This window comes from Macaca fascicularis, chromosome 8, assembly GCF_037993035.2.
Source record: "Macaca fascicularis isolate 582-1 chromosome 8, T2T-MFA8v1.1".
Classification (NCBI taxonomy): domain Eukaryota; kingdom Metazoa; phylum Chordata; class Mammalia; order Primates; family Cercopithecidae; genus Macaca; species Macaca fascicularis.
The window spans coordinates 67,245,314-67,258,177 of NC_088382.1; the positions used below are offsets into that span (position 1 = coordinate 67,245,314).

The window sequence follows — 12,864 nt, forward strand, 5'->3', positions numbered from 1 at the left end:
TAGGGTGCAAGTGATTGCATGTATGTGTGTGTGTGAGGGATTGCATGTATATGTGTGTGTGAGGGTGTGTGTGGGTGGGTATGAGTGATTGTGTGTATGAGTGTATGTGTGTGTTAGGGTGTGACTGATTGCATGTATGTGTGTGAGGGGGTGTGTGTGGGTGTGAGTGTGTGTATGGGTGTATGTGTGTGAGTTAGGGTGTGAGTGATTGCATATATGTGTGTGTGAGGGGGTGTGTGTGGGTGTGTGTGTATGGGTGTGTGTGTGAGTTAGGGTGTGAGTGATTGCATGTATGTGTGTGTGAGGGTGTGTGTGTGGGTATGAGCCGGTTGTATGGGTGTATGTGTGTGTGTGAGGGTGTGTGTGTGGGTATGAGTGTGTGTATGGGTGTATGTGTGTGAGGGTATGAGTGCATGTGTATGTGTGTGTGAGGGGGTGTGTGTGGGTGTGTGTGTGTGGGTGTGTGTGTGTGAGTTAGGGTGTGAGAGTGTGTGTGTGAGGGGGTGTGTGGGAGTATGAGTGATTGTATGGGTGTATGTGTGTGAGAGTGTGATTTCATGTATGTGTGTGAAGGTGTGTGGGGGGGGTATAGTGATTGTGTGTATGGGTGTATGTGTGTGAGGGTGTGAGTGCATGCATGTGTGTGTGTGAGGGTGTGTGAGTGGGGTATGAGTGATTGTATGGGTGTATGTGTGTGAGGGTGTGAGTGATTGCATGTATGTGTGTGTGAGGGAGTGTGTGTATGGGTATGAGTGACTGTGATTGTGTGGGTGTATTTGTGTATGTGTGAGGGTGTGAGTGACTGTGAGTGATGGTATAAATGATTGTGTGTGAGGTGTGATGTGTGTGTGTGTGGCTGTGACTGTGTGTGTGAGTGTGCGTGAGGGTGTGATTATATGTGTGTGTGTGAGGGTTGAGTGGTTGTGTGGGAGGGTGTGTTTGTGTGTTAGTGAAAGTGTAATTTTGTGTGTGTGAATAAGGAGGTGAGTAAGTGTATGTGTACACGTGCAGGTGTGTGAGAGGGAGTATTGCTCGGGAAAGGAGATAAATGTGAAAAGGAAGGGTGGGAACCTTGGTGCCCCATTGTTTTCCCTGAAACAAGAAGGCAAGAGACTGGTGACATAAACTGTCACAGTGGATTAAATAGAGTGGAATCAAAGCCTTGTGAACAATAGGCACACGTTGAGCAAGCAAGTCTCTGCGCTGGCAGTTCAAATGTGAGTCAACTTAAGGTGTGAAGCTTCAGTCAGGAAGAACCTTCAGGTTCTCAGTGTCCTGAGCTGGAAAAGATTCCCTCCCTCAAGTGGAAAACAAGCACGAGACCCAATTTCGCACTTCCCCAGGCTTGGACCAACCCCTAAATCAGCTCAACTGCCAGTTCCCACTGCTAGTGACTTCTATGACACTTTCATCTCCTAAAATGAGAAAGACAAGAGGAAGTTCTTTGGGGACCTTATGTACTTATTCGTGCAATCTAGCAAGAAAATGTTTTACTTAGTAAATTACCTTAAATAAGAAGATAAAGTACAGGCACTATTTTAAGGCAATATGAAATCTGATTTCTGTACACTATTCATCATACCTTTTTTTAAACAGGGCTTCACTCTGTTACCCAGGCTGAAGTGCACTCGCACAATCACTGCCATGCCTTGAACTCCTGGACTCAGGCGATCCTTCCACTTCAGCCTCCCGAGTAGCTGGGACTACAGGCAGGTACCACCACACGTGGCTAATTTTTTTGTATTTTTGATAGAGACGGGGTTTTACTATGTTGCCCAGGCTGGTCTCAAACTCATCAACTCAAGTGATCGGCTTACCTTGACCTCCCAAAATGTGAGATTACAGGTGTGAGCTACCATGCCCAGCCTCAATTTTCAAATGGAGACAGATATTCACTTGGAAAACACTGATAAGGTGTGTAATACTGTCTGCATGAACAGTCAATTCTGCCAAATAAATGCTCAACTAGTGACTGTCATTTCAGAAATAACGTTTTGGAGAAATTTTTACCCTAAGATTAAACAATTCAACATTTCTCATGTACCTGGCATTCCTCCAAAGTACAATATTATCAACTATGAATTGCTAAGATTAGCCTTAAAAATTAAACTTTTAAATGCTTGAAAGCTCAGTTCCGGGTGAGGTATTAGGATTGACTGGGAGGAACGATGACAAATAGAAGGCCGTGCTGATGAGTAATCTACAAGAGCAAGCACACCCAGGTTTCCATTGTCAACAGTGGCAGGAAAAAGCCTGACTGAGGAATGCAAGTCCTGTCACAGTCCCCACCTCTCAGTTCACATTTCCCTCTACTTGCAGGGACACCTGCAGGGAGCCCTGAGTACTCAGCCAACTCTGCTTTCTACAGTGCACTTCATTCCTACAAAACCCTCCCCCCATCCCCACCTACCCTCCTCACTCATGCCCTCCTCACTCATCTAGTGCCTCCCAAAGTGCTGGGATTACAGGCATGAGCCACTTTGTCTGGCTCAGTGCAGCTGCCAGTATGGGGCTGAATGGCCTTCTATTAAATGTAAAACATTTTTAATAAAAGAAGTTAAAGGAAAAGTCTATGGAAATATTGGGGGTGAGAATCTCTGGTAGCAAGATCTCTATATTACCTGACGAGACAAGCTTTATTAAAAATGAGAATCAGTTCATACTTAACCTAAGCCTGACAGTGCTGGACAGAGTCCTGCTGTACCACTACCAATGGCAAGGCTGCCTCTCTGTCAGACACAGAACATATGGACAAAGCCACAAGCTATGGCTCATCCCAATAGAATCTTACTAGTTTCCTAGTAAGGTTAGCTATAATGTCTTCTAACTCATATCATTTGTATTTAAAAAGAAAGAAACAAATGGTAACTGATACACATGTTGGTTGGTAGAGCTTTCAGGTTCCTCTTTCCATGTAGTTGAGGAAATTCCTCAGCCCAGTGTCACCTCAGATCTCATGCTGCAACTCCATCCTTAGCTCAACACCCACTGGCTCCGCTTGAAATGGTTGCTGATCTTCAGGTAGAGCAGGTTCTGCAGATCAAAGGACATCCTTTACTAAAAATCTCTGACATCAGAGACAGAGGCTACATGTCTATAACGAACCTTTCAGAAACCTACCCATTAGAAAGCCACTTCTCAACACAGAGGTGGCCCTTGGAGTCTTTCTAGGATTTTCACATCCATCTGGGAAGAGGAAAAAAACTCCTGAAACTGGGCTGACTTCATAACCAGTTTAATTTCACACATCTCACCTTTCTGGAGCTGCCTTGTTTTTCCCTTCGTTTTGCATCACTGCAGAGAAAATTCATGGACTTCCTAAAGGTGAGGCTCTCACCCATTAGTAAGAAAGTCTCTCTTTATATTAAGTTGGCCTTTCTCTGGAGATCTTGTAACTGCTTTATAAACATTCTTTCACACCTCCAAGCAGGTAGGTGGTAATTGATATTCAATTGTTACTTTAGTTTCCGTGATCCCCAGGAGCACAGATCCCCTGACCAGGTGTCATGGTGGCTGCTAAGTCAGGTAGTTGGCTGGGCTGTGGAACAATGGGCAAAACCACAGCTCAGCTCTATCGTCTTTGGCTTCAGATTATCTGGCAACAGGGCCGCTCTCCAGATGAAGGTCAAGGAGGAGTGGACCCTGAGGCCTGGCAGCAGGCACACTTAGCGACCTGGAGGCCTTCTGAGGGAAGCCCCATATTCGGAGCCAGACCCTAGAATGGGAGGAACAACAGAGCCTAGAATGGGAGACTGGTGTCCTCGGCGACCCTAAGGCTGTCTGGGACCAGCCCTCCAAACCTCCACCATGGACTCTGCTGCAGCTGCCACCTGCACATGTGGCGCGGTAGCAGGGGTGGCAACCCCCGACCCTGTCCGCGCCACCAGCAGTGAAAATTACAAGGCCAGAGGCTACCAGGGCTTCTAATTCAGGCAGTTGGCAGGACAGATGCAAGAAGGGAACCGGTAACTGCAGGAAGAGAACCTGGCGGCCACACAGTTCCCAGCGTTCGCGACCCGGGGCTCAGGGCGCGGGACAAAGAGGAGCGGACCCTAGGGAGGGAGGGCGGTGCTCTCAGCGATCCTCAGGCTCTCTGAGACCAGGCCTGCCAGCCTCCGCCGTGGGCTCAGCTGCAGCTGCCACCTGCACATGGCGTGCGGCAGCACAGATGGCAATCCAATACCCTGCCCGCACCACCAGCCCCGGACCCCAGGGAGAGACGCTGCCACTTGGATTAATTCAGGCGATCGGTGCTGTAGCAACGGGAGGATGAGAACCGGTGCTCAGCGCATCCCAGTGGCTGCACAGTGCTCAGAACCCTCGACGCCGAGCTCTCGGAACTGGCCAGGATTCCATATCTGACCCTATGGTGAAAGGGCCATGCAGTCGGTGACGTTCAGGACGTCTGGGACCAGCCCAGTCGATCTCCGCCATGGGCTCAGTTGCAGCTGCCACCTGCACATGGCATCCTGCAGCAGCGGTGGCAACCCCTGCCCTGCCCGCTGCCACCACCAATGCAGAACCCAGGGTCGGGCGCTTAATTCATGCGGTCGGCCCGGCAGCTGCAGGAGAGTGAGAAATGTCAAGTCAGCCCCATTCTGGTTGCTGCATATTGTCCAACTCCCAGGACCTCATATTCTGTGCGTGGGCCAACAAAGAGTGGAACCTGGGGTTGGAGGGAGGTACACTAAGCGACCCTCAGCCATGTAGGATCAGCCCTATTAGCGTCCATCGTCGGCTCAGTTGCAGCTGCCACCTGCACAGGGTGCAGGGAAGCAGCTGTGGCAACCTCCCACCGTGCCCACGCCACCAACAGCGCAAAACCTAGGACCAGACGTCACCGAGGAGCCGCTTGGCCTGGCAGCTACAGGGCGGGAACCCGCTGCTCAGTCATCGAATTTAGGCTGTTGCACAGTCCCCAGCATTGGCGACCTCGTTCTCTGGGAGCAGGGCAAGGAAGATGGGAGGGTGGTACACTCGGAGACCCGAAGGCCGTCTAGGACCAGCCATGCCAGCCTCCGCCTTGGGTTCAGCTGCAGCTGTCATCTGCATACGGCGCGCAGTAGTAGTGGTGGCAACTCCCAACGCTGCCCGAGCCACCAGCAGTGCGGACCCCGGTGCCAGACACCCTGGCAGCGCCTCATTCGGGCGGTTGGTCCTTCAGCTGCAGGAGTGGGGAACCGGTAACTCAGTCCCATTTAGGCAGCTGCACAGTGCCCAGCACCCAAGACCTCGCGCTCAACAGAGGGCAGGGGAGGAACAGCAGAAGGAGGCAGCTCTGTTAGGCGGGCCTTGAGGCACCTGGGACAGCGCGCTCCGGTCTGGGGAGCTCCGCCAGTCCATAGGCGCCTCAGCAGCAGCTGCCACCTGCATGCGGTGCCCGCGAGTGCGCGGCTCAGGGCGGTTTCTGGCCAGGCGTGAGGCCGTTGCCTTCTGAGGTGCCCATGGGCGCTGGGGCCCAACGACTCTGCTCCGCATATTACTTACTCTCCCAGAGGTTGGAGACGTCCTTGTCCTAGGGTGGGAGGGTCCCTGTCTGAGGTCTGGGCCAGACCACCTTGCTTTCTGGTGCTGGCCCGGTGGGGGCTGGGCGGGGCCTGGGCTAGGGGAAGGGCGAGGGCGAGTTGTGGCGTCTCTGAAGCCGGGCCATGAAGAAGATCGTGGCTGTGGAGAGCCAGAAGGGCCAGGTGTGCCTGAGCTCCTGGAGTAACCACATCTTCTCTGACCCCTGGTACCAGACCCCAGATGAGGATGTCGGGATGATCTACAAAGCTGCGTCCAGGGAAACGCGTGGAAGCTGCAGCGGAGCTTCCTGCTCAAGAGAAAAGACCAGTCTGAAACCTGCAAGAACAGATGTCAGGAACTGCGGGCTGGGGACTGAGGGAGGAGGCGGGCGGGTGGGGAGAAGCACCTCCTTCAGAGTTGGGGGCTTGAAGATTGGGGGCCAGGGGAGGCGTGGAAAGGATGGGGTGTGCGGGGCGGGCGGTCCTAGTCCCCAGGGCTCTTGGCTTTCTTCCCAGGCGGACTCCGCAGCGCCTGTGATGTGGACGCCTTGGAGGCGGAGGGCCCAGGCCATCTTTATGAGCAGCAAAAAGAATCCAAAACTTTTAGCTGGTTCCTCTACCCCCAGTTCCTCTTACAGAGCACTTTAGAGAGAACTTTAAAGTGATTTAACAAAATTAAGTATATATCGTTTTATTTTTAATGTACACGTTTGAAGATAATGTTAGATACATTATAGAAAGGTACATAATGAAAGAAAGAATTCCCATAATATATCACCTTCTGGGCTAAGAATTTTTTGACTAAAATCCAATATTTTATATCAATGAATGCCTATGTAAATATGTTCTTTGCTGAGAGACCTTAGAAGGAAACTTTGAAGTGAGAAGATGGTTCATGTTCTTGAATAAGAAGACTCATTTTTCTCAAAGTGTGAGATCTTTATTAATTTTACCTAAAGTTATCAAAGTTAACATTTTTGAATTACACATGCAGTCTTTTAGTATTGTGATGACGTAACATTTTTGTAATGCAGAAAAATGTCTTGCCTTTCTAGATATCAAAATGTGCTATTAATTTCCACAAATAGTTTGCTAACAACTGAAAAGATAGATAAATGAATGCAAGAGAATAGAAAATCCAGGAACACCCAAGTATAGGTAAGAATCTGTAACATGGTAATGGCGAGACTTTATACTAGTAGGAAAAGAGTTATTTTTATAAATGAAATGCCTGCTTTTTGGAAGAAACTAGCTAGATTTTTATGTCACAAAAATAAGTTCCTCATTGAATATAGATTATTTTAAATATGCAAAATGAGAAAAATACCAGAAGAAAACACAAATGCCTATTTATACAGATACATTTTTGTGTTGACAAAGATCTTCCTAGGAACTTCCCAAGCAAGCAGTCTGAAGTTTATTTAGCAAAATTAAATTTAAATCACCCTGCATATGAGAAAAAGATAAAATAAAAGACATCATACTTGTACAATATTTGCCACATGGTTTTTTTGTGTGTATATATTAAAAACGGATATTCATTTTACAGAGAATTCTTCCAAATCAACAAGAAAAAATCTCTAAAATTGGGTGAAGTACTTTTTCCAGCTCTGCAAGTCACCTATCACATATGAAAAAAATATTTAGTGTTTCTGATGAGAACAAATTTAATTTAAAAAAGGAATAAAATACCGTTTTCTGTCCTCAAAGTTTGTGAGGATGAGGAGCAGTGATATTTACACTGCTGCTTAAAGTTAAGTTGCTGATGACTTTTCAAAAAGTCAGTTGGGTGGTAAGTATCACATTTAAACTATGTGTATGCCCTTTCTTGATCAATTCCATTATATTTAAATATATTTAGGAAACAACGAGAGATACATGCAATTTGTTTTTCTCAGCAGTGCTTAAAATATGGTTGTGTTAAGGAGAATCCATATAACAAATCTCATAAATAAATTTCAGTAAATATATAGTAAGAGATCATGTGTGACCACTGAAAGTAATACCTACCGAAGTATGTTGACATGTGAAAATGTATTTTGGTGTATCAAGTGAAGATGACATTCAGTTTGATTACACACACAAACTGACTATGGTCTTGCTTTATCTGAAAATATGTACCAAATGTGATAAAATTTGTTATTTTGGGACAATTGTATTATAATGAACTGTTTTTCCTTTTTATGATTTGTGATTTCTTCACTAAGCAGGGGATTGGGCATCCCTGGCATATAGCATATAGCATAATTATTATTAATGAAATAATCCTTAGGAAGTGCAGAAATATGAATTTTGCACAGATATAAATAATTCCTCTTTCTATTTTTAAATTTTTATTTCTATGGATTAGTATAGTCTGTGAACTTTTAGTGTCTTTGGAAGTGAAGATAACCTTTATCTGTGATAGTAGTTTTATATATGTACATATTTTATTAAACACATGTTTTATTATGTGTAGTTTTATTACATACATGCCAATAATTAAATATTAATCACTTTAGTGTTATTATTATGAAAATAAAAATAGTGAATATAAGTAACTATTACCATTGTGAAAATACTACTTTATTTGTATCTGTTTTTAAAATATAAAACTTCCCAACTGCATTTATTCATTTAAAAAATCTATTTATTCATCAAATATAAACTGAATACTTGTTATGTAAAAGACACATTATAATAACTATCAACACCCTTCTATTCTTAAAAATTTCATGTGTACCTGCCTGGCCTGAGCAAGCTGAGAGATTTAAAATTAGAGAATGAGGAATGAGTCTCAACTGAAGCTTGTCCTCTCATCTTTCACAAAAAAATCATTTCTGATGTGAGAAAGTAGTGCAAGATAATATCAGTTGCCATTTTGAAAATTTATATGTTTTAAACAGTGATATTAATTATATAGATACTTACGTCACATGCATTTTATACATGTAAATACTAATTTACATACGTGCATACATTTAGATTCTGTAAATCTAAATACTTAGTAAAATGAGCCATATTTATTTATTTGAATCCTGACTTTTCTTTGGCTTAAAGTTTTTAAAAATTAAGGAATTACTTTGTTTTAAAAATTTGCTTTTATTTCAACCCTCCTTTCCCATGGTACGTTTAAGTGCTTAAAATTTATTTAAATATTAATCATATGACTAGGACTTCCATTGCCCTGTTGTATATACCATATTCCACTTGATGTAGCCACTGTGGATTGTGTGATGCTGCCTTATTTTATGTATCAATAAAATAATGTTTAAAATGCTGCAAAATATAGTTGTAATAAATAATGAATTATAAGCAGCATTTTAATGTCAGAGATGTTGAAATATGAGAAAATGAGCATCTTAGAATCATTGAAATACAGTCTTATCTCGAACCTTTAAAACATAGCACAAAGGAAGTGTAATGGTACCATTTTACCTAATTAAGATGTTGTCTTTAATAAGTAGTAGTAATAATTATAATATCTAGCAAGTGAAAGATCTTAAAATAGTATTCAACTGCAGGTTCAACTGAACCCAAAGGCCAAGCTCTTTCTATTCAAATAGGTCATTCTTTCATTGATGTAGTGAATAATAAGAGCTAATAAATATTGTTTGTTTTCAGGGGGAAATTAAATATTTGTTTTGAAGGCAGAGGAATAGCATGCTATTTATTGTTTGCAATTACATGAATCATTTATGTTTTGAGATAGTGGACTAAACTTCTCTCAGTATCTCCTCAATTTCGCAGGATGGCTCTACATTTGGCCTGTGCCAATGACTGTCCAGAAGTGGTAACTTTTCTGGTGCACAGAAAATGCCAGCTTAACATCTGTGACAGTGAAAAGAAGACACTTCTAACGAAGGAATATAGTAGCCAGTCCTTTCAGCATGAGATGGATTTGGCTTAAATACATAGAATAAAAATGAATTTGTCTCACTGAAATATAACTAGTTTGTGAAACCTGTGGAATATTTATTTTGATTTCCTACAATTTGCGATTTATTTCTTGTTCTAATACTGATAGGTTCTAACATGCCAAGAAGATGTGAAACTATTCTGCTAGACTTTGGTGTTGATCCAAATATTGCAGATGTCTATGGCATCACTGCTCTCCACCTGCTGTCTGTAATGAGAGTATGTCAAAGGTAACAACAACTGTTTTCATACAAGACAAACATCGAAGTGAAAAACGATGTAGAGATCAACCATTGTTATTTTCAAAATATTTGAAATCCACTTGTTTTAACATTGACATATGTAAGGGTCAATTTTTCCTGTTTGGAAGCTTAAGCAATCCCTAAATAAAAATAATTTGAAATAATGGTCTAACATTTTACTTTAAATACTAATATCTTTCAAAAAGTATTAGAGAGTATGGCTTTCTTTTATGCATTTATGGTACATATTTGAATTTGTTATAGGTAAAACTTTTGAATTATTTTTTTGACTGAAGTATTTTTTTTTTTCTAACTAGTGTACAACAACACAGGAAAGCAAAGTTGGCCTGCATAAATTGAGCCAACATGTAAAATTTAGGAGACATGCAAAAATCTGTATTTCAGGCTCTTCTTAAATAATGAAATCTGGTTTCCCTTGAGCCCATATTACTGTTTGGTATGCTATGAAGAGGCTATAGCTTCACGCAAAGTCTGTGGTCTCTAGTTTCCCACTCTCCCCACCTAGGTACTAACTCAGGTCACATCCTTTGCCTCTGTAAATATTTTAGTTAACAACTCCTGTCATATAGTATATTTTGGTAGAGATTTCAAGGTTTTCAAGATAGTTGATAGCTGTTTATTATATATAGTATATATTTTGTAGTCCTTAATAATGGAGTTGACTTTTAGAATTTAGAAGTTTTTTAAAACAATGATTTTTCTTTATATATACCATACATAATAATCACATTAGAAGGCCTATAGGCTTTTTTAGGTTAATTATGGTTATATTTGGATAGGTTATGCATATTGCAGAACACATTATATATTTCTCCTCAGCATTGTCCCTTAAAATGGAAGTGATTTAGTGGCTTTTATTATGCTAAAATAACCCATATAGTTCAGCTAGAAATTGTATTGATAAGCCATTGCATTTGTATTTCTGATATTTTGCCAAAAATAAAAGATAATTTTAAGTAGCAAGGAAAATAGAAACCAGAATAAAAATGGATTAATGCATTTTAAGAAGTAGATATGCATTAGGGTCCTAGGATTATCAATATCATTATAATTGAGAATAAAATTTCATACTGAACTTTCTAACAGCTAAAATTCTGTGATCCTGTCATGGGAGAAACCTAAGGGACCATTTAATAATAAGCAATCAAAATTCATTTGAAGCCTCATTTAATTCAGAGCCCATTTCCTTAGTGACCTACTTGGAGCAGGAGTGCCTGACTTTGGCAGCTGGGATCCTGGGCCCATTGATAGAAAATAATCAAGTGAGTTTGTGTCACCTGGAGGAAACCCCTACCTTTACTGGAAAGTTTTAAAAACTGTGCTTCTGAAATTTTAATTCCTCAAATGTTAGTTGCCACAAAACCTATTGTCAAATAAGGATTAGGCAAAGGTCAAGACATTTCTTGAATACCGGACATATAATCCAGTTTTATATTTCTCAAACGTAGATGACCATAGGATCTTCCTGTTCAGGTGCAGTCTAACTTCTGACAAAGTAAATATTCTTTGGAATATAGTTTAGGAAGTACTGCTCTAGAGGTAATAATTTAGATCATTAATTTAATAAAAATACTTAAAGCATTTACTATGATATCATAGGGTTTGGGGATAAAGAGATAAAAGACACAGCAGCTTCCCTCAAGAATCTCTTGGTTTAGATAGGAATCAATAAAATTATTACAAGATACCATGTGAAATGTTGTGCCAGAAGCAAAGATTCTTGAAACCAGTGAATGTTTCAAATCATTTTTGGAGCTGGCCAGAGTTAACGTGGTGAGTCAGAGGCCAGATGTTTTCAAGTGGAGGAGCAGTGCATGGGAAAGCACAGAGGAGTGAGAAGGAAGGGACTGCTTTTTATTTGCTTTCTATTTTGTGTTTAAGTTCATAGGACATTATATAAGGTATTCAGCTCAGCTGACGAATATGTAATTTTATGAATTATAAATTGTTTTTGCCATTTTACAGGATGGCCTCACACCACTTTTATGTGCCATAACTAAAAGAAGACAGCAAATGGTATAATTTTTACTAACAAAAAATGCAAATGTAAATGCAGTAGATAAGTTTAAAAGGTTTAGTCATTTTTTAAAGTGAGTATTGTTCTAGAGTCATAACACTCAAGTTGGAAATATTCAATTTATCAGAAGATTAGCTTTATAATTATTGGATTATAGTGGAAAATATCAACACAAATCACCAGTTAGGTAGAAAAGCATTTACTTGGACTGGGCAACATAAAGAACATATGTATATGACAGGATTTATATTCTCTTATTATATTGGCTGATGTTATTTGCAATCTGATGTTTTAGGTCACATTATCTTCTTCAGTAAAGGGTTTAGTTTTAGGACATATGAACTATAACTTTTAGTTTGCTTATTGATTCAATATTGAATTATTAAGTATTTTATAGTATTTATCTACCTTCTGCTTTTGTATACTCTTTGTATAAAATGTAATATGAATCATAAATAGGAATTGAAAATTATTTTGTGTTTTGGATGACTGTTTGCTTTAAGATGATTTATTTGAAAAATATTAATGTTAGGTTATCCCTAAGTGATTATTAATTGTTACCACCACTGTGAATTCATCATTTTATTTCTTTTTAATTTACGGTGTATTTTAATTTTTTATTTGTGATCGGTATGTGTAGAGGGAAGAAAGATATGTTTAATTAAATTAACTTTTTATTTAATGAAGATAAGCTGTAGGTGAGTGATGGAAAAGAGATAGGCCTTAGATTCACACAAGACTGGTTTTAATTTCTAGCTTCTTCACTTGTTAGGGGTGACCTTGCAAACATTACTTAGTACCGAATATGTTTTCCTGTATGAAAATGAGAATAATAACATATCCTTCAGGGGTGATTGTGTGGAAATTAGATTATGTGCATACAGCATTTAATTCAGTGCCTCACACTTGCTTATCAGTATCATTAACTGAACGACTATTACTAATATAATTATTCATCGTATTATTGTTTTCAGCCTGCAGATTGCTCTTACTTATCTGACTTCTAACTGATTTTGAATTACAATATATCAGACTAGGGAAGAAGTGGATAATTCTTCCCTTAAATCTTTGCCTCCTTTAGATAAGTGACCTGAGCATAGTCTTTTGCCCATCAAAGGACTTTGTGTTCACTACTTCTACTACGCCATACCCCAGTGGGACATGAATTTTTTTTGTCCCTTCC

At 40.8% G+C, this 12,864-nt stretch overlaps 1 long non-coding RNA gene across 3 annotated transcripts in view; it reads left to right on the forward strand.

Annotated features, from left to right (window-relative positions):
• The window catches only part of LOC102128875 (uncharacterized), a 196,242-nt gene that overhangs the window by 98,033 nt on the left and 85,345 nt on the right, over positions 1–12,864 (forward strand). For 2 of the 3 annotated variants that reach the window (XR_012416925.1, XR_012416926.1), the window contains exons 4-5: positions 1,597–1,713; positions 9,511–9,631. This is a non-coding gene — a long non-coding RNA (uncharacterized lncRNA). The remainder of the gene's footprint in view (positions 1–1,596; positions 1,714–9,510; positions 9,632–12,864) is intronic. The other variant, XR_012416927.1, reaches the window with a different exon arrangement.